Raw genomic sequence first — 22526 nt, forward strand, 5'->3', positions numbered from 1 at the left:
GTATAGCTGTACACCCGAAACTAAGACAACATTGTAAATCAACTATAGTATAACATAAAAACTTACTTTTATGTTTTATACATAATTTATACATGCTTTATACATAATTCTTTTCTCCAGAATCTTTATTTTCTCTGTATTTTCCTTTATATTTTGGGAGTCTGCCTGGCGTCAGAAATACAGATCTGCTGGTAACAATTTCTTATAGATTCTGTATGTCTGAACAAATCCTTTATTTCACCTTAATTTTTAAATACTCTTTGCTGGGTTAGAATTCTAAACTGTTGTTGCTGTTTCTTTACACAATTTTAAATATTTTGACATTTAAATAAAATGCCATTCTTTGCAATTTTTTCTGAAGAGAAATTTATTGCAATTCTGATTCTTTTTCATATGTGGCATTGCTTCTTTCCCTGGCCACTTTTTAAATTTTCTCTATATTATTGGTTTTGATGAATGCAATTATAATCTACCTTGATGTAGTTTTATTCAAGTTTCTTGTGCTTGGGGTTCATTGATATTCTTGGTTTGGTGAGTTTATAGTCATAATTCAATATGAAAAATCTCTAGCCATTGTTTCTTCTTATATATCTTTCATTCTCTTTCTCTCCTTTGAAAATTTCAATTACACTAACATTAGAGTCCAGATGGTCCCCAATGACCACGGTTCAACTGATGATTTTTTGACTTGAGGATGGTGCAGAAGTGATATGCATTCAGTGGAAACCATACTTGGAATTTTGCATTTTCCCAGGTAGGCAGTATGCAGGGTTGTACTCTCTCGTGTATGTGTATGTGCATTCGTAGTTGCTTCAGTAGGGTCCGACTCTGTGACCCCATGGACTGTAGCCCTCCAGGCTCCTCTGTCCATGGGATTCTCCAGGCAAGCATACTAGAGTGGATTGCCTTGCCCTCCTCCAGGGAATCTTCCAGACCCAGGGATCAAACTCCCATGTCTTACATCTCCTGCTTTAGCAGACAAGTTCTTTACCACTGGTGCCACCTGGGAAGCACATGGTACTCTCTCATAATGCTGGGCAAAGGCAGCTAACTGTCCAATGGGAGCCCCTCCAAGAGCAGCAGGTGGGTCTGACCCAGTCTCCTTTCAAATGACTGCTCCTGCCCTGGGTCCTAGAGCATATGATTTCTTATAGCCCTCTGAGTGCTGGCTTTCAAAGCCAAATATTCTTGGGTCTGTTTTTCCCAGTGCAGGATCCCAAAGCTGGGGAACCCAGTGTGGGGCTCAGACCCCTTGCTCTGTAATTGTAATTATTCTCCCACGTGTGGGTCACCCACCCACAGGGAGTGAGGGTCCTGACTAGGCTGAGTTTCTGCCCCTCTTACTCATCTCATTGTTCTTCTTCATACGTTTTAGCTTTGTAAAAAGGTCTAGTCTTCAGGTCTACTCATCTTTAGGTCTTCTAGTCTCATCTTTCTACTAGTCTCTAGGTCTTTCTCATCAATAGCTGCTCTGTAAATACTTGCAGTTTTGATGTCCATGGTGGGAGGTGAACTCGGAGCCTTCCTACTCTGCATCTCGGCCATACTCCTCCTGTTGACGTTCTGAATGGGAGTTCCCCCCATGTAGCAAGATTGGAATCTCTGAGGCTCCGGACCTGAGCAGGATTGTGCCCTGGGGTTTGCAGCCCAGTGTTCCTTAGTCATGTCTGCAATAAGGGTTCTGGGATAGAGGTGGGGATCAGTTGCTCCCAACCTCATCCTCCACAGTGGGGGCAGAAGTGAGAGGTGGGTGAGAGGGAGGGAGAGCTGCCATCCCTCCCCTGAGAGACAGGAAGACTCTGTCCCCTGATGCCTGGCTCCCCTTGGTCCAGGAGGTATGGATTGAACCCAGGCCCTGGAAACCATTAATAGATTGAAAATTCATAGATTGAAAGCCATTCATTCGGCCCTTCCCAGACCTGGAGCCTCTGGGGGCAACAGGACACACAGCAAGGAAGCAGAGTCTGGTGGTGGGAGCAGGGGTTTGGAGCCTGACACCATCCTCACTGTGCTGGGATGGATGAATCCTTTCACCTCTCTGAAGCCCAGATTCCTTATCTGTAAACTGAGGATAATAACATACTGACTTTAGAACAGTATAGAGGTTCCATAAAAAATTAAAAATACAAATACCGTCTGACTCTGCAATCCCATTCCTGGGCATGTAACCAGAGAAAACTATAGTTCAAAAAGGTATATGTACCCCAATATTCACAGCATTATTTACAATAACCAAAACATGAAAACAACCTAAATGTCCATCAACAGAGGAATAGATAAATAAAATGCAGTACATATACACAATAAAATATTACTCAGCCATGAAAATGAATGAAATGATGCCATTTGCTGCAACATGGATGGACCTACAGATGATCATACTAAGTGAAGTAAATCAGACAGAAAGATAAATTTCATATGATACTGCTTATATGTCTGCATTGACTATCTGGTGATGTCCATGTGTAGAGTCTTTCTTCTCTTCTGTTGTTGGAAGAGGGTGTTTTCTATGACCAGTGCATTCTCTTGGAAAAACTCTGTTAGCCTTTCAGTTCAGTTCAGTTCAGTCGATCAGTCGTGTCCGACTCTTTGTGACCCCATGGACTATAGCACTTCCCTGTCCATCACCAACTCCTGAAGCTTACTCAAACTCATGTCCATCGAGTCAGTGATGCCATCCAACCATCTCATCCTCTGTCGCCCCCTTCTCCTCCTGCCATCAGTCTTCCCCAGCATGGGGGTTTTTCTAGTGAGTCAGCACTTCACATTAGGTGGCCAAAGTATTGGAGTTTCAGCTTCAGCATCAGTCGTTCCAATGAGTAATCAGGACTGATCTTTAAGATTGACTGGTTGGATCTCCTTGCAGTCCAAGGGACTCTCAAGAGTCCTCTCCAACACCACAGTTAAAAAGCATCAATTCCTTGGCACTCAGCTTTCTTTATAGTCCAGCTCTCATAGCCATACATGACTACCAGAAAAAAAAAAAGCTTTGACTAGACGGACCTTTGTAGGCAAAGTAATCTCTCTGCATTTTAATATGCTGTCTAGGTTAAGCATAGCTTTTCTTCCAAAGAGCAAGTGTCTTTTAATTTCATGGCTGCAGTCACCATCTGCAGTGATTTTGGAGCCCAAGGAAATAAAGTCTGTCACTGTTTCCATTGTTCTCCCATCTATTTGCCATGAAGTGATGGGAACAGATGCCATGATCTTGTTTTCTGATTGTTGGGTTTTCGCCAACTTTTCCCCTCTTTTCTTTTGCTTTCATCAAGATGCTCTTTAGTTCCTCTTCACTTTCTGCCATAAGGGTGGTGTCATCTGCATATATGAGGTTATTAATACTTCTCCAGGCAATTTTGATTCCAGCTTGTGCTTCATCCATTCCGGCATTTCACATGATGTACTCTGCATAGAAGTTAAATAATCAGGGTGACAATATACAGCCTTGATGTACTCCTTTCCCAATTTGGAACCAGTCCATTGTTCCATGTCTGGTTCTAACTGTTGTTTCTTGACCTGCGTACAGATTTCTCAGGAGGCAGGTCAGGTGGTCTGGTATGCCCATCTCTTTAGGAATTTTCCACAGTTTGTTATGATCCACATAGTCAAAGGCTTTGGCTTAATCAATAAGCCAGAAGGAGATTTTTTTCTGGAACTCTCTTGCTTTTTCGATGATCCAACGGATGTTGGAAATTTGATCTCTGGTTCCTCTGCCTGTTCTAAATCCAGCTTGAACATCTGGAGGTTCATGATTCACATACTGGTGAAGCCTGTCTTGGAGAATTTTGAGCATTACTTTGCTGGCATGTGAGATGAGTACAGTTGGGCGGTAGTTTGAGTATTCTTTGGCATTGCCTTTCTTTGGGATTAGAATGAAAACTGACTTTTTCCAGGCCTGTGGCCACTCCTGAGTTTTCCAAATTTGCTGGCATACTGAGTGCAATACTGTAACAGCATCATCTTTTAGGATTTGAAATAGCTTAGCTGGAATTCCACCAGCTCCTCTAGTTTTGTTCATAGTGATGCTTCCTAAGGCCCACTTGTCTTCACATTCCAGGACGTCTGGCTCTAGGTCAGTGATCACACCATCATGGTTATCTCGGTCATGAAGATATTTTTTGTATAGTTCTTCTGTGTATTCTTGCCACTTCTTAATATCTCCTGATGCTGTTAGGTCCATACAATTTCTGTCCTTTATTGAGCCCATCATTGCATGAAATATTCCCTTGGTATCTCTAATTTTCTTGAAGAGATCTCTAGTCTTTCCCATTCTGTTTTCCTCTATTTCTTTGCATTGATCACCAAGAAAGGCTTTCTTATCTCTCCTTGCTATTCTTTGGAACTCTGCATTCAAATGGGTATATCTTTCCTTTTCTCCTTTGCCTTTCACTTCTCTTTTTTTCATAGCTGTTTGTAAGGCCTCCTCAGACAACCATTTTGCCTTTCTGCATTTCTTTTTCTTGGGGATGGTCTTGATCACTGCCTCCTGTACAATATTATGAACCTCCACCCATAGTTCTTCAGGCACTCTGTCTATTAGATCTAATCCCTTGAATCTATTTGCCACTTCCACTGTATAATCATAAGGGATTTGATTTGTGTCATGCCTGAATGGTCTGGTGGCTTTCCCTACTTTCTTCAGTTTAAGTCTATTAGCCTTTGCCCTGCTTCATTTTGTACTCCAAGAAAAAATTTGCCTGTTACTCCAGGTCTCTTGACTTCCTACTTTTGCATTCCAGTCCCCTGTGATGAAAAGGACATCTTTTTTGGGTGTTAGTTCTAGAAGGTCTTGTAGGTCTTCATAGAACCATTCAACTTCAGCTTCTTCAGCATCACTGGTTGGGGCATAGGTTTGAATTACTGTGATATTGAATGGTTTGCCTTGGAAATGAACAGAGATCATTCTGTCATTTTTGAGACTGCACCCAAGAACTGCTTTTTGAAGTCTTTTGTTGACTATGATGGCTACTCCATTTCTTCTAAGGGATTCTTGCCCACAGCAGTAGGTATACAGGTCATCTGAATTAAATTTGCCCATTCCAGTCCATTTTAGTTTACAGATTCCTAAAATGCCGATGTTCACTCTTGCCATCTCCTGTTTGATCACTTCTAATTTACCTTGATTCATGAACCCAATATTCCAGGTTCCTATGCAATATTGCTCTTTACAGTATCGGACTTTTCTTCCATCACCAGTCACATCCACAACTGGGCGTTGTTTTTGCTTTGGCTCCATCTCTTCATTCTCTCTGGAGTTATTTCTCCACTCTTCTCCAGTAGCATATTGGGCACCTGCCAACCTGGGGAGTTCATACTTCAATGTCATATCTTTTTATCTTTTCATACTGTTCATGGGGTTCTCAACACAAGAATACTGAAGCAGTTTGCTATTCCCTTCTCCAGTGGACCACGTTTTATTAGAACTCTCCACCATGACCCATCCACCCTGGGTGGTCCTACACAGCATGGCTCAGAGTTTCATTGAGTTTTAGACAAGGCTGTGGTCCATGTGATCAATTTGATTAGCTTTCTGTGATTGTGGTTTTCATTCTGTCTGCCCTCTGGATAAGAGACTGTGGGGGGAAACTGGGTCTTGTTCTGATGGGTGGGGCCATGCTCAGTAAATCTTCAATCCAATTTTCTATTGATGGGCGGGGCTGTGTTCCCTCCCTGTTATTTGACTTGTGATCAAACTATAGTGGAGGTGGTGAAGATAATGGCAACCTCCTTCAAAAGGCAGGGCAAAGGCTAACAGAGTTTTGCACTAGTCATAGCAAACACCCTCTTCCAACAACACAAGAGAAGACTCTATACATGGACATAACCAGATCAGTTCAGTTCAGTTCAGTCTCTCAGTTGTGTCTGACTCTTTGTGACCCATGAACTGCAGCACACCAGGCCTCCCTGTCCATCACCAATTCCCGGAGTTCACTCAAATTCATGTCCATGGAGGCGGTGATGCCTTCCAAGCATCTCATTGTCTGTCGTCTCCACCTCCTCCTGCTCTCAATCTTTCCCAGCATCAGGGTCTTTTCAAATAAGTTAGCTCTTCATATCAGGTGGCCAAAGTATTGGAGTTTCAGCTTCAACATCAGTCCTTCCAATGAACACCAGATGGTCAATACCAAAATCAGGTTGATTATATTCTTTGCAGCCAAAGCTGGAGAAGCTCTAAATAGTCAGCAAAAACAAGACTGGGAGCGGATTGTGGCTCAGATCATAAACTCCTTACTGCCAAATTCAGACTTAAATTGAAAAAAGGAGGGAAAACCCCCAGACCATGCAGGTATGACACAAATCAAATCCCTTATGATTATACAGTGGAAGTGACAAATAGATTCAAGGGATTAGATCTGATAGACAGAGTGCCTGAAGAACTATGGGTGGAGGTTCATAACATTGTACAGGAGGCAGTGATCAAGACCATCCCCAAGAAAAAGAAATGCAGAAAGGCAAAATGGATGTCTGAGGAGGCCTTACAAACAGCTATGAAAAAAAGAGAAGTGAAAGGCAAAGGAGAAAAGGAAAGATATACCCATTTGAATGCAGAGTTCCAAAGAATAGCAAGGAGAGATAAGAAAGCCTTTCTTGGTGATCAATGCAAAGAAATAGAGGAAAACAGAATGGGAAAGACTAGAGATCTCTTCAAGAAAATTAGAGATACCAAGGGAACATTTCATGCAACAATGGGCACAATAAAGGGCAGAAATTGTATTAACAGCATCAGGAGATATTAAGAAGAGATGGCAAGAATACACAGAAGAACTATACAAAAAATATCTTCATGACCGAGATAACCATGATAGTGTGATCACTGACCTAGAGCCAGACGTCCTGGAATGTGAAGACAAGTGGGCCTTAGGAAGCATCACTATGAACAAAGCTAGAGGAGCTGGTGGAATTCCAGCTGAGCTATTTCAAATCCTAAAAGATGATGCTGTTACAGTATTGCACTCAGTATGCCAGCAAATTTGGAAAACTCAGGAGTGGCCACAGGCCTGGAAAAAGTCAGTTTTCATTCTAATCCCAAAGAAAGGCAATGCCAAAGAATGTTCAAACTACCGCCCAACTGCACTCATCTCACATGCCAGCAAAGTAATGCTCAAAATTTTCCAAGACAGGCTTCACCAGTATGTGAATCATGAACCTCCAGATGTTCAAGCTGGATTTAGAACAGGCAGAGGAACCAGAGATCAAATTTCCAACATCCGTTGGATCATCGAAAAAACAAGAGAGTTCCAGAAAAAAATCTCCTTCTGGCTTATTGATTACGCCAAAGCCTTTGACTGTGTGGATCATAACAAACTGTGGAAAATTCCTAAAGAGATGGGCATACCAGACCACCTGACCTGCCTCCTGAGAAATCTGTACACAGGTCAAGAAACAACAGTTAGAACCAGACATGGAACAATGGACTGGTTCCAAATTGGGAAAGGAGTACATCAAGGCTGTATATTGTCATCCTGCTTATTTAACTTCTATGCAGAGCACATCATGTGAAATGCCAGAGTGGATGAAGCACAAGCTGGAATCAAGATTGCTGGGAGAAGTATTAATAACTTCATATATGCAGATGACACCACCCTTGTCACAGAAAGTGAAGAGAAACTAAAGAGCATCTTGATGAAAGAGAAAGAAGAGAGTGAAAAAGCTGACTTAAAACTCAACATTAAAAAAACTAATATCATGGCATCCAATCCCATCATTTCATGACAAATAGATGGGGAAACAATGGAAATGGTAAGAGACTTTATTTCCTTGGGCTCCAAAATCACTGCAGATGGTGAGTAAAGCCATGAAAGATGCTTGTTCTTTGGCAGAAAAGCTATGACCAACAGAGACAGCATATTAAGAAGCAGAGATATTACTTTGCCAACAAAGATCCGTCTAGTCAAAGCTATGGTTTTTCCAGTAGTCAGGTATGAATGTGAGTGTTGGGCTATAAAGAAAGCTGAGCCCTGAAGAATCGATGCTTTGAACCGTGGTGTTGGAGAAAACTCTTGAGAGTCCCTTGGACTGCAAGGAGATCCAACCAGTCAATCCCAAAGGAGATTAGTCCTGAACATTCATTGGAAGGACAGATGCTGAAGCTGAAACTCCCATACTTTGGCCACCTGATGCAAAGAATTGACTCATTGGAAAAGACTCTAATGTTGGGAAAGATTGAAGGCAGAAGGAGAAGGTGATGACAGAGGATAAGATGATTGGATGGCATCACTGACTCGATGGACATGAGTCTGAGCAAGCTCCAGGAGTTGGTGATGAACAGGGAGGGGTGGTGTGCTACAGTCCATGGGATCACAAAGAATCAGATGACTAAGAAACTGAAATGAACTGAACTGAACTGTTATAACTACATATAAAATGATACATAAATCTTAAAAAATGATACAAACCCACACCTCCTGCTTGGTAGGCAGATTCTTTAACGCTGAACCACCAGGGAAGCCCGTAAAGTAATTATATGCCAAGAAAAAATAATCTTTTGTAAAAATCTGAGAGTGGAATGTGCCTGGTTCACCAGCTCTGAGACTTGAGGCACGTGTCTGAGCCTTCATGTCCTCATCACCAAAATGCCGTCCTTCTCTCCTCTCCTTGTGCTGCTGCGGCTGGGACTCTGAAAGCACACTTCTGCATCGCCAGCATCAGCCCATGAGGACACTGAGGGAGGGTGCAGGGCTGAAGTGGAGGATTGGACTTATCCCCCATGTCTGCTTTATGTTCCAGCAGCATGTTTCACCCCCGCAGCCAGAGATCCTTCCCATAGCAACAGTGGGATCCACTTTGCAGTTTTCCAGCCCTCATAGAACTAGCCTCTTGGTGCTGTATCTCGGAGACTCCAACTCCATACTGGCAGCATGTCCTACACTTCAGGGACCTGAGCGTCAGCCCCACGGGGCCTCTCTTCCAACTAAATTAACTAATTGAAATTATTAAGTTTTAATAATCTAATCTCATCCATCAATTCTCCTGCCCTAGGGTACTAGAAACTTCCAGCAGTTATTACTTCATCAATAACTTAGTTTCCTTCTTACTTTTTCATTTACCCAATTAACAATTTTTTATCTGGTTTAGGACATTTAAATGAATTTCTGATATAAATAAGTATTATGACTTCTATCTCCTAACAGGTCCTGACTGATCCTTCAGGGTATTAAAGCATACTTCTTATGGGTATGAGGATTAAATTAAACAGATTTTACCTGATGCCAGGCATGTACGACATCTTCAATTCACATTAGTCCTGTCCTTCCTTCTGGAACACTGTTGAATCATATGGTGCCAACCCATTTTCAAAAATCTTAATTTTCCCCTATTGTTGTTGTTCTGACAGAACAACACTCAATAGCATCTTACTCTTTGCCATCCCAAGGACTGCAGCACACCAGGCTCCCTTGTCCTTCACTGTCTCCTGGAGCTTGCTCAAACTCTTGTCCATTGAGTTGATGATTTCCATCTAACCGTCTCACCCTCTGTTGCCGCCTGCCCTCCCGCCTTCAATCTTTCCCAGCATTTTCCTTACTGAAATGTCTAAAAGTACAGGTTTGGAGACAAATAGACTTGTGCTTGAATCCCAGCTTTGCTGCTTACTGTGTAACATTGGGCAGTCCTTCATGTTTGAAGCCTCATCTAACAAGTGTAAATGATAAGAACAGCACTTCTGGAATTGCCGTAAGGATCACATGACTAATGTTTGTCGACTATGTCCGGCACAGAGCAGCAGTTAGAAAACTATACCTGTTATGGTCGTTCTCTTAACCATTACTTGTGTTGCATGCTTTCGAACTGCCTCTCCTTCCTAAACACACTTCCCAGATGAGTGTCTGTTAAAACCTTGATGCCCAGCCAGGATGCAATGCTGCACCCAAGGTCTGACCAGAGCAGAGAGGGCAGGTCATGACTTCTTACGGTCAAAATGCTCTGCTCTATATGATGGGAACTGAAGTCTCAGTCTGTGACCACTTTATTTGTTTGCACCTCCAGTGTAGCAATACTATTGTATCCGTTTAGGTTACTTGGGAGCAACAGAAAATATTTAGAGCTGAATTATGCAAATCAAAAAAATAGTCAGCACACACTGGAATTCTTAGAACATTGTGATGACACTTTTAAGTCTTCCCAAATTGTCCTACAGAGAAACAAAGACCCATAGGCAATATCTATAGCAAAAAATACATGATAAGGTCTCCCCAATGATCTCTTGATATGAGGGCTTGGGAACAACCCAATAGTAGCTACGAGAACTGGATGGGGTCTACTTTTGGGCAGAAGGAAGCATAAGGAGGCAACTGGACTTCCAATGGCCCACAGTCACTAGGCTAACTAACTGGAAAGCACTGTGGGCCAGTCTGAGAACTAGGAAGGCTTTGAAGGATCCAATATGGGGCGAGTGCACTGGTCCATGTGGGAGAGCTGATAGCACTGGAGCAGCATAGGCCCTTAAACTTATGAAATGTAACAAATGAAAGTTCTTTTCCAAAACAAAGATCCAGACTAAGAAGAAACAGACAGCAGTAGAATCCAAATTGAGCTGAATAAGGACAGTAAAAGGAAAGAAAAAAAAAGTCCAGATAACAGTAGAGGAGGGGAACAGAACACTCAGATCTCCAAGAGCGTGAGACCATGTTTTTATCACTTTGTGAAAACAATATTAGAGGGACCTGTGGGGAGAGGAGGGTCTTCCCCAGAGGTTCAGTGGTAAAGATTTCACCTGCAGTACGGGAGACCCAGGTTCGATCCCTGGGTCAGGAAGATCCCCTGGAGGAGGTCATGGCAACCCACTCCAGTATTCTTGCCTGGAGAATCCCATGGACAGAGGAGTCTGGCAGGCTACAGCGCATGGGGTCACAAAGAGTTGGACATGACTGAAACTGCTGGGCGTGTGCACACACATGCAGGGAGAGGAGACCAGAGACCTGGCTTGGGATCTGACAAGATGGCTATGATGCCCTAGGGATTGTTGAGGAAACCCATCACTTGCTGGCTGGACCAGTTCCTGGCATCAAAGCAGAACCAGATGAGAGCAATCAATGTCTGTTATTTTAATGTGGCCATTGCTGGCCCCAGGGTTCCCCTTTGAAGGAGGGACATTTAAAAGTGAACTATTCCTTCCAGAAGAATAGCCAATGGCAGCCCCTAAAGTATGTTTCATGACCAAAATTTAGCATCCTAATGTAGACAAGTTGGGAAGAATATGTTTAGATATTCTGAGTAGTCCCCAGCCCTGCAGATCAGTACTGTTCTGTCATCCATCCTGGCTTTGTTAAGTGCTTCCAATCCAGATGATCCATTAGTAAATGATGTGTCTCAGCAGTGAAAGACTTGACAAAGCTCAAGCCATAGAAGCAGCTCGAGCATGGACTTGGCTTGGACTCGGCTATATGCCCAACATGGATAATATTTAAATTAATTGGATCATCAAGTCTTCATCACTTCTCTTGTTCTGCCAAGATGTCTTTCTTTTTGGTTTGATTTTAATGGACACGTCTGCCTTCTTAGCTCAGTAGGCAGTGCATCAGTCTCAAAATCTGAAGGTCCTGAGTTCAAGCCTCAGATAGGGCAGTTTGTTTGGGCTTCCCTGATAGCTCAGTTGGTAAAGAACAAACCTGCAATGAAGGAGACCTGGGTTCAATCCCTGGACTGTATAGTCCATGGGGTCACAAACAGTCAGACACGACTGAGTGAACTTCATTTCACTTTAATGGACACAGTCTTGGAAATATTGCAGATTAAAAGCCCAGGCACCTTTTATCCTTTGGCGATTAAATGCACATTAGCATATCTGTGTCTCCTCCTGACTCACTGCTGTAAAGCATGAGCAGAGGCTAGAAAGACACCAGGATTGTTGTGAAACATTTCAAAGCAGTGCACCTCTCTTTAATTCATCTATCCATCACTGTTTAAGTATAAAGCACTGTGAATGAAGGGAATGGCCAGGGTTTGCTGCCAAGGTAATGGGTGTTTTTCTCTATTACTTTTTGAGCTTGTGAGAGTAGTTTTATTTTAATTTTATCGACTCCTTCCCTTTAATAGTGATCCAATTTCACTGGTTAAACAGCTAACCATTCTTTAGAATATGCTCTCTATTTATTTAGTTGTCACAGATGGATAGGCTTAATTGTTTGAGCCAAAATGGGAACATCAAACAAACATCACAGCCCTCACCAATAACACTATGACTTTGCTATCAAGCGTAGACTCCACCTTTCATGTAAAAGCTTGTGACCGTATAGTATGATTTGTCTGGAAACTTCTGTAAGTCTTATGTTTTAGCAAAATATTTTTGTTATTCTAAAAAAAAAAAGAGGAAACTCTACAGGGATGAAGCCAAAAAAGATATTCTGGTGCACACAGCCTAAAAAGAAGAAAAATGCATTGCATATAGAAAGTGAGCAATAGAAAAAAGTCAGTTCAAATCCCATAGGATGATATCTGAAGAAACAAGAGAATGAGAAGAATTACATGTACATATAATAATATATAAGAATCAGAGAAAAAATATCCCCCAGAGACAATAAAACATACCAGAAAGATATGTATGCAAGAGATAGAAATTATAACCTAACATTAAAAAAAACAAGCTTTGTTTCCAGTTTTTTAAGGAATCTCCACACTGTTCTCCATAGTGGCTGTACTAGTTTGCATTCCCACCAACAGTGTAAGAGGATTCCCTTTTCTCCACACCCTCTCCAGCATTTATTGCTTGTAGACTTTTGGATTGCAGCCATTCTGACGGGCGTGAAATGGTACCTCATTGTGGTTTTGATTTGCATTTCTCTGATAATGAGTGATGTTGAGCATCATTTCGTGTGTTTGTTAGCCATCTGTATGTCTTCTTTGGAGAAATGTCTATTTAGTTCTTTGGCCCATTTTTTGATTGGGTTGTTTATTTTTCTGGAATTGAGCTGTAGGAGTTGCTTGTATATTTTTGAGATTAGTTGTTTGTCGGTTGCTATTATTTTCTTCCATTCTGAAGGCTGTCTTTTCACCTTGCTTATAGTTTCCTTTGTTGTGCAGAAGCTTTTAATTTTAATTAGGTCCCATTTATTTATTTTTGCTTTTAATTTCCAATATTCTGGGAGGTGGGTCATAGAGGATCCTGCTGTGATTTCCCAGCAGTCCCACTGCTGGGCATACACACCAAGGAAACCAGAATTGAAAGAGACACGTGTACCCCAATGTTCATCGCAGCACTGTTTATAATAGCCAGGACGTGGAAGCAACCTAGATGTCCATCAGCAGATGAATGCATAAGAAAGTTGTGGTACATATACACAATGGAGTATTACTCAGCAATTAAAAAGAATACATTTGAATCAGTTCTAATGAGGTGGATGAAACTGGAGCCTATTATACGAGTGAAGTATGCCAGAAAGAAAAACACCAGTACAATATACTAATGCATATATATGGAATTTAGAAAGATGGTAATGATAACCCTGTATGCGAGACAGCAAAAGAGACACAGATGTATAGAACAGTCTTTTGGACTCTGTGGGAGAGGGAGAGGGTGGGATGATTTGGGGAAATGGCGTAGAAACATGTATAATATCATATAAGAAATGAATCACCAGTCCAGGTTCCATACAGGATCCTTGGGGCTGGTGCACTGGGATGACCCAGAGGGATTCGTACGGGGAGGGAGGTGGGAGGGGGGGGTTCAGGATGGGGAACACATGTACGCCCGTGGCGGATTCATGTTGATGTGTGGCAGAACCAATACAATATTGTGAAGTAATTAGCCTCCAATTAAAATAAATAAATTAAAAAATAAAAAATGAAAAAACAAGCTAAAATGTACTATGAAAATGATAAAGGTATTTATGAAAAGTATAAATTCAAATCAGAAAATCTTATAAATGAGGTGACTGGAAACTCAGAAGCTTTGAAAAGAGGAGCGACAGAATTCAGAGCATAACTAGAGAAAATAGTGTTATTTTAAAATGAAGTCTAAAATGAAGAAATACAAGAAAGAGCAACACAATAATGCCTTAAGATAAATACAACATGGAAAGGAAGACATATTTAAAAATATTTTAAAAGAGATAGAAAGTATTGAGAGAAAAACAATAGAGACTACCATGGTGGTTCAGTGGTTAAGAATCTTCCTGCCAATGCAGGGGACACAGGTTCAATCCCTGGTCAGGGAACTAATATCCCACATGCCTCAGAGCACTAAGCCCAAGTGCTGCAACAAGAGAAGCCTCAGTGATGAGAAGTTCGAACACCATAGCTAGAGAGTAGCTTCTGCTCATTGTAACTAGAGAAAGCCCATATGCAGCTACAAAAAACCAATGCAGCCAAAAATAAATTAAAAAATAAAAATGATAGATAATAAAGATAAGCAAAGATACAACATATGTATAATAAGGGGCTTTTCAAGACATGCATGAAAGCAAAGGAAAAAAAAAACACAAAGACTAAAACATATAACTTAAGAAAACATTCCTGAAGTAATAGAATTTGTGACTACATAGTACAAGAACATACCACAGTCTTAAAGAGAATAACCTATGTGGCCAGTATCAAGACGTATTCTGATAAAATTATGAGGCTTTATGAAAAAGTTATTTCAGGCATCCTGGCAAAAAGACCAAGCTACTCAAAAGGGAATTATAGCCACATTATCATCAGAATTTTTGACAGCCAGAAGACAATGGAGTAACTTATCTAACATATGCAAAAAAGGTAAGTCACAGATTTTACACCAACCTAATAAATCTCTATGTAACAAGACCATAGAAAATTGTTATGAATATAATAACTCAGGGAATACTGTTCTACAGCCCTTCCTGGGGGGCCATTTGAGGAATAAGCTTTCCCAAAACACTGGGAAGGCGTGTTGGAGTAATAGGGACCAAATTTACCCTTCCACCTCAAACACCCAAAATACAAAACAAAATGTGTGAAACTGAACACTTAAACCATCTACCAGCCCTGTTACCCATCACCCAGTCTTGTGACTAACCTCTGTAAGTTCCCAGTTTCCTCTTCTATGAAAGGGAAGAATTGGCTGTCCTAACTTCTTACGGTTGCTGAGACAAATATCAGATTACACATGTCATGTGCTCACCACAGGCCCTGGCAGAGTGCTGCGTACCTGATAGAGATTAGTTTTATCCTTAATCTGTAGGCTGAGGAGATGGGAGGGTCACAGACACTAAGTAACTTGCCAAGGACATACAGCTAGAAAGTATCATGAGTCTCTCTGTCTGGTCCCCAAGGAGGCTGCACACAATTTTATCACATGGCTTAGTGAGGTTCAGATATGCTTTGTCTTTTGCATTTTCTTTGTCTTTTGCTCACCAATATTTAAAGCCTGGCTTGAAAAAGACAAGCTGGCACAGGAAATTAAGAAGAAATGTCAGAGAACTTCCATCTTGACCATTCATCTCTTAATCTAGGCTGCCCTGGATGTCATAACAGGGGAATGACCAGAATCAAGTAAGGTCATAAGTAAGGAGCAAATTAGTAGAACAAATCAATTGACAAAGGAATTAATGGACAATTAGCCTGGATACTGCAACATTGTCCAGGGTCCAAATCCACAGGGATGCTGGCTAAGGCCAGTCATAGTCACAACTTCTGTTGCCCTGGAAATCCCAGGGAATTTTCTCCTCTGCTCTTAAGGAAATTCAATGGCTCTATGATACATGGGGTCATTTCCAATGTCAGAAATTATAACCAACCATAAGACATTTATTAAATCCAAGGAACAACCATCTCTATTTATAAACATGTAAAGAAGGAAAGTGACTGCTCAGGGAAGCTTGCTGTAAAATCCAAAGCCAAACCCAGCTCAACCCTGTTCCTTCACTGGTTGAAGTTCCTGGGAGATTCCTCTGGCTTTTCTATGCACTGAGACTTTATGGGAATGACACAGATTCCTGTCCCTTCTCTAGAACCATCAGTACTAAAAAGATTCAAGTCTTCACCTTTGAACCCAATTGTGCCAAACTGAAAATAATTATTACCTACTTGCTTCTGGGAGAATAAAAAGAAACATGCAAACATTTCCTTTTTCCCCCCAAATCAGGACTGAAGACCCAAAAAGAGGGAAAATCATCTCCTGTCTTAAGTAAACTCAGCTCCAGAGGGATGTCCACCACCCCAGCTCTATCCCTCCCTGCTTGGGTTTCTACTCATTCGTGTGTTCATTGGAGCAGCTTTCAATTTCCATCAAGAACTTTCCCTCTGTATTCAAAACTTGGATGACTGTTAGGCACTAGAGGCCTACCTTTCAGCCTGTCTTGGCTTTTAACATGTCTTCCTCATTAAGCTTTATATTTCTAGTGTTTTATTTGACTCTTCCTTTCACTTCAAAGCCATTGTAAGGTTATTCAGTTCAGTTCAGTCACTCGGTTGTGTCTGACTCTTTGTGACCCCATGGACTGCAGCACGCCAGGCTTCCTTGTCCATCACCAACTCCTGGAGTTTACTAAAATTCATGTCCATTGAGTTGGTTATGCCATCCAAGCATCTCATTCTCTGTCATCCCCTTCTCCTCCCACCTTCAATCTTTCCCAGTATCAGAGTCTTTTCAAATGAGTCAGCTCTTCAGTTAGGTGGCTAAAGTATTGGAGTTTCAGCTTCAGCATCAGTCCTTCCAATGAATATTCAGGACTGATCTCCTTTAGGATGGACTGGTTGGATCTCCTTGATGTCCAAGGGACTCTCAAGAGTCTTCTCCAACACCACAGGTCAAAAGCATTAATTCCTCAACACTCAGCTTTCTTTATAGTCCAACTCTCAAATCCATTCATGTCTACTGGAAAAACCAAAGCTTTGACTAGACAGACCTTTGTTGGCAAAGTAATGTCTCTGCTTTTTAATAAGCTGTCTAGGTTGGTTGTAACTTTTCTTCCAAAGAGCAAGCATTTTTTTAATTTCATGGCTGCAGCCACCATCTCCAGTGATTTTGGAGCCCAAGAAAATAAAGTATCTTTTTGTTCCCATTGTTTCCTAACGTATTTGCCATGAAGTGATGGGACCAGATGCCATGATCTTAGTTTTCCGAATGTTGAGCTTTAAGCCAACTTTTTCACTCTCTTCTTTCACTTTCATCAAGAAGCTCTTTAGTTCTTCTTCACTTTCTGCAATAAGGGTGGTGTCATCTGCATATCTGAGGTTATTAGTATTTCTCCTAACACTCTTCATTCCAGCTTGTGCTTCATCCAGTCCAACATTTCTCATGATGTACTCTGCATATAAGTTAAATAAGCAGGGTGACAATATACAGCCTTGACGTACTCCTTTCCCGATTTGGGAACAGTCTGTTTTTCCAAGTCCAGTTCTAACTTTTGCTTCTTGACCTGCATACAGATTTCTCAAGAGGCAGGTCAGGTGGTCTGATATTCCCATCTCTTGAAGAATTTTCCACAGTCTGCTGTGATCCACACAGTCAAAGGCTTTGGCATAGTCAATAAACCAGAAATAGATGTCTTTCTGGAACTCTTTTGCTTTTTCAGTGATCCAACAAATGATGGCAATTTGATCTCTGGTTCCTCTGCCTTTTCTAAATCCAGCTTGAACATCTGGAAGTTCATGGTTCATGTAATGTAGAAGCCTGTCTTGGAGAATTTTGAGCATTACTTTGCTAGCGTGTGAGATGAGTGCAATTGTGTGGTAGTTTGAACATTCTTTGGCATTGCCCTTCATTGGGATTGGAATGAAAACTGACTTTTTCCAGTCCTGTGACCACTCCTAAGTTTTTCAAATTTGATGGCGTGTTGATTCAAGCACTTTCACAGCATCATCTTTTAAGATTTGAAATAGCTGAACTGGAATTCCACCACCTCCACTAGCTTTGTTCATAGTGATGCTTCCTAAGGCCCACATGACTGAATTCCAGCGTTTCTGGTTCTAGGTGAGTGATCACACCATCTTGATTATATGGGTAGTGAAGATCTTTTTGTATATGTGTATTCTTGCCACGTCTTCTTAATATCTTCTGCTTCTGTTAGGTCCATACATTTTCTGTCTTTTATTGTGCCCATCTTTGCATGTAAAGTTCCCTTGGTATCTCTAATTTTCTTGAAGAGGTCTCTAGTCTTTCCCATTCTGTTTTCCTCTATTTCTTTGCACTGATCACCGAGGAAGGCTTTTTTATCTCTCCTTGCCATTCTTTGAAACTCTGCATTCACATGGGTATCTTTCTTTTTCTCCTTTGCCTTTCACTTCTCTTTTTTTTCATAGCTGTTTGTAAGGCCTCCTCAGACAACCATTTTGCCCTTCTGCATTTCTTTTTCTTGGGGATGGTCTTGATCACTGCCTCCTGTACAATGTTATGAACCTCCACCCATAGTTCTTCAGGCACTCTGTCTATCAGATCTAATCCCTTGAATCTATTTGTCACTTCCACTCTGAAATAATCATAAGGGATTTGATTTAGGTCATACCTGATTGACCTGGTGGTTTTCCCTCCTTTTTTCAATTTAAGTCTGAATTTGGCAGTAAGGAGTTCATGATCTGAGCCACAGTCAGTTCCCAGTCTTGTTTTTGCTGACTATTTAGAGCTTCTCCATCTTTGCTGCAAAGAATATAATAATCTGATTTTGGTATTGACCAGCTGGTGATGTCCATGCATAGAATCTTCTCTTGTGTTGGAAGAGGGTGTTTACTATGACCAGTGTGTTCTCTTGGCAAAGCTCTATTAGCGTTTACCCTGCTTCATTCTGTACTCCAAGATCAAATTTGCCTGTTACTCCAAGTATTCCTTTACTTCCTACTTTTGCATTCCAGTCCCCCATAATGAAAAGGACATCTTTTTTGGGTGTTAGTTCTAGAAGGTCTTGCATGTCTTCATAGAACAGTTCAACTTCAGCTTCTTCAGTGTTACTGGTCTGGGCATAGACTTGGATTACTGTGCTACTGAATGGTTTGCCTTTCAATATCAGAGATCATTCTGGTTTTTCAAGAACAGAGATCTTTCTGTTTTGTTTTGTTGTTGTTTTTTTTTTTGAGATTGTACACAAGTACTGCATTTTGAAGTCTTTTGTTGACCATGAGGGCTACTCCATTTCTTCTAAGGGATTCTTGCCCACAATGGTAGATCTAATGGTCAGTTTAGTTCAGTTCAGTCGCTCAGTCATGTCCGACTCTTTGCGACCTCATTAATCGCAGCACGCCAGGCCTCCCTGTCCATCACTATCTCCTGGAGTTCACATAAACTCATGTCCATTGAGTCAGTGATGCCATCCAGCCATCTCATCCTCTGTCATCCCCTTCTCCTCCTGCCCCCAATCCCTCCCAGAATCAGGATCTTTTCCCATGAGTCGACTCTTCGCATGAGGTGGCCAAAGTACTGGAGTACTGGAGTTTCAGCTTCAGCATCAGTTCTTCCAATGAACACCCAGGACTGATCTCCTTTAGGATGGACTGGTTGGATGTCCTTGCAGTCCAAGGAACTCTCAAGAGTCTTCTCAAACACTGCAGTTCAAAAGCATCAATTCTTCGGTGCTCAGCTTTCTTTATAGTCCAACTCTCATATCCATACATGACCACTGGAAAAACCATAGCCTTGACTAGACGGACCTTTGTTGGCAAAGTAATATCTCTGCTTTTTAATGTGCTATCTAGGTTGGTCATAACTTTCCTTCCAAAGAGTAAGCGTCTTTTAATATCATGGCTGCAATCACCATCTGCAGTGATTTTGGAGCCCCCAAAAAATAAAGTCAGCCACTGTTTCCACTGTTTCCCCATCTATTTCCCATGAAGTGATGGGACCGGATGCCATGATCTTAGTTTTCTGAATGATGAGCTTTAAGCCAACTTTTTCACTCTCCTCCTTCACTTTCATTAAGAGGCTTTTTAGTTCCTCTTCACTTTCTGCCATAAGGGTGGTGTCATCTGCATATCTGAGGTTATTGATATTTCTCCCGGCAATCTTGATTCCAGCTTGCACTTCTTCCAGCCCAGCATTTCTCATGATGTACTCTGCATATAAGCTAAATCAGCAGGGTGACAATGTACAGCCTTGACGTACTCCTTTTCCTATTGGGAACCAGTCTGTTGTTCCGTGTCCAGTTCTAACTGTTGCTTCTTAAGATCTAATTGTCATCTGAGTTAAATTCACCCATTCCAGTCAGTTTTAGTTTGCTGATTCTAAAATGTTGTTGTTCACTCTTGCCATCTCCTGTTTGCCCACTTCCAATTTGCCTTCATTCATGGACCTAACATTCCAGGTTCCTATGCAGTATTGCTCTTTACAGCATTGGACTTTACTTTCATCACCAGTCACATCCGCAACTGGGTATTGTTTTTGCTTTGGCTCCATCTCTTCATTCTTTCTGGAGTTATTTCTCCACTGATCTCCAGTAGCACATTGGGTACCTACCAACCTGGGGCATCATCTTTCAGTGTCCTGTGTTTTTGCCTTTTCATGCTGTTCATGGGCATCTCAAGGCAAGAATACTGAAGTGGTTTGCCGTTCTCTTCTCCAGCGGACCACGTTTTGTCAGACCTCTCCACTGTGACCTGTCCGTCTTGGGTGGCCCTAGATGGCATGGCTCACAGTTTCACTGAGTTAGACAAGACTGTGGTCCATGCGATCAGATTGGTTAGTTTTCTGTGATTGAGGTTTTCAGTCTGTCTGCCCTCTGATGGATAAGGATAAGAGGCTTATGGAAACTTCCTGATGGGAGAGATTGACTGAGGGGGAAACTGGGTCTTGTTTTGATGGGCAGGGGCAAGCTCAGTAAATCTTTAATCCAATCTTCTGTTGAAGGGCAGGGCTGTGTTCCCTCCCTGTTATTTGACCTGAGGCCAAACTGTGGTGGAGGTAATGAAGATAATGGCAACTTCCTTCAAAAGGTCCCATGCACATACTGCTACACTCAGTGCCCCCAACCCTGCAGCAGGCCACCGCCAGACCATGCCTCTGCCAGAGACTTCTGGACACTCACGGGCAAGTCTGGGTCAGTCTCTTGTGGGGTCACTGCTCCTTCCTCTGGGTCCTGGTGCTCACAAGGTTCTGTTTGTGTCCTCCAAGAGTCTGTTTCCCCTGTCCTGTGTAAATTCTGGCAGCTCTATGGTGGGTTAATGGTGACCTCCTCCAAAAGGGCTTATGCCACACCCAGGTCTACTGCACCCAGAGCCCCTGCCCTGCCCCTGAAGCAGTCCACTGCTGACCCATATATCCTCAGGAGACACCCAAACACAGTTCTGTCCCAGGTTCTATAATGTTATTAATTGGCCAAATTTCGATATTTTTGTGTCCTGGGGAATAGGTAGGACCAAGGAAAGAGAGACTAGGAAACAGCCAGTTGAGGGAGGAGTCAGAATACACATATTTATTGATTATATTTGCCCTCTTATATGCACATGGTTCATGGTGCCCCAAACAAGTACACAATAGTAACATCAAAGATCATTAATCACAAATCACCATAGCAAATATAATAATGATGATAAAGTTTGAAATGTTGCAAAGATTACCAAAACTTGACACAGAAGCATGAAGTGCACAAATACTGTTGGAATAACAGCACTGGCAGTCTTGCTTGACAGAGTTGCCACAAACATTCAATTTGCTAAAAAAGAAAAGAAAAGAAAAGCACAATAAAACAAACTACAATAAAACAAGGTATGCCTGTACTATGCACTGGATGCTACGAAAGATAAAAAGGTGAAAAATACAAAATCTTCTTCCTCAAGAAAGTCAGGCTTTTTTGGGGAGTAAAAATATAAATCTTTGGAAACTTCAACCAAAAAATAAGATTAAAAACTTTTTTTCTTCCAGTTTATTGAGATATAGCTGACATAACAGCACTGTGTAATTTTAAGCTCTATGGCATAATGATTTACATATGTCATGAAATGATCATCAAGGTCAGGTCAGTGAACATCCATTATCTCATATAAACATAAAATTAAAGAAATAGAAAAAAATTCTTTTCCTGTGCTAAGAACTCTTAGAATTTACTCTCTTAACAGCTTTCATGCATAACACACAGTAGTGCTAATTAAATTAATCATGGTGTACATTACATCCCTTACTTATCTTACAACTGGAAATTTGTACCTTTTGACTACCTTCATTCAATTCCCTCAACCCCACCTCTGGTAACCACAAATCTGATCTCTTTTTCTATGAGTTAGTTTGTCTGTTTTTGAAGTATAATTGAGCTGAAACACTATGTTAGTTCCTGTTACACAACATAGTGATTTGATATTTCTATACACTTCAAAATGATCATCAAGATAAGTCTAATTTCCATATGTCATTATAAAAAGATATTACATAATTATTGACTATGTTCTCCACACTGTACATTTTATACTGTGACTCATTTATTTTGTAACTGAGAGTCTGTACCTCTTAATCTCCCTCACTATTCCCCCTCACCCCTCCCACTGGCAACCACCTATTTGTTCTTTGTATCTATGACTCTATTCCTGTTTTGTCATGTTGTTCATTTATTTCATTTGTTTTAGATTCCACATATAAGTAAAATCGTATAGTATTTGTCTTTCTCTATTTGACTTATTTCATTTAACACAATATCCTCTAGGTGCATCCATGTTGCTGC

At 41.3% G+C, this 22526-nt stretch overlaps 1 non-coding gene and 1 pseudogene across 1 annotated transcript; both read left to right on the forward strand.

Annotated features, from left to right (window-relative positions):
* Window positions 1–11395, forward strand: part of LOC100335292 (ubiquitin-conjugating enzyme E2 N-like) — a 37574-nt pseudogene extending 26179 nt beyond the window's left edge.
* Window positions 11396–11486: 91 nt separating this feature from the next.
* TRNAL-CAA (transfer RNA leucine (anticodon CAA)) lies at window positions 11487–11559 on the forward strand. Its single transcript has one exon. It is a non-coding gene; the product is annotated as a tRNA-Leu (tRNA).
* Window positions 11560–22526: the final 10967 nt, after the last annotated feature.

This window comes from Bos taurus, chromosome 2 (assembly GCF_002263795.3).
Source record: "Bos taurus isolate L1 Dominette 01449 registration number 42190680 breed Hereford chromosome 2, ARS-UCD2.0, whole genome shotgun sequence".
NCBI lineage: Eukaryota > Metazoa > Chordata > Mammalia > Artiodactyla > Bovidae > Bos > Bos taurus.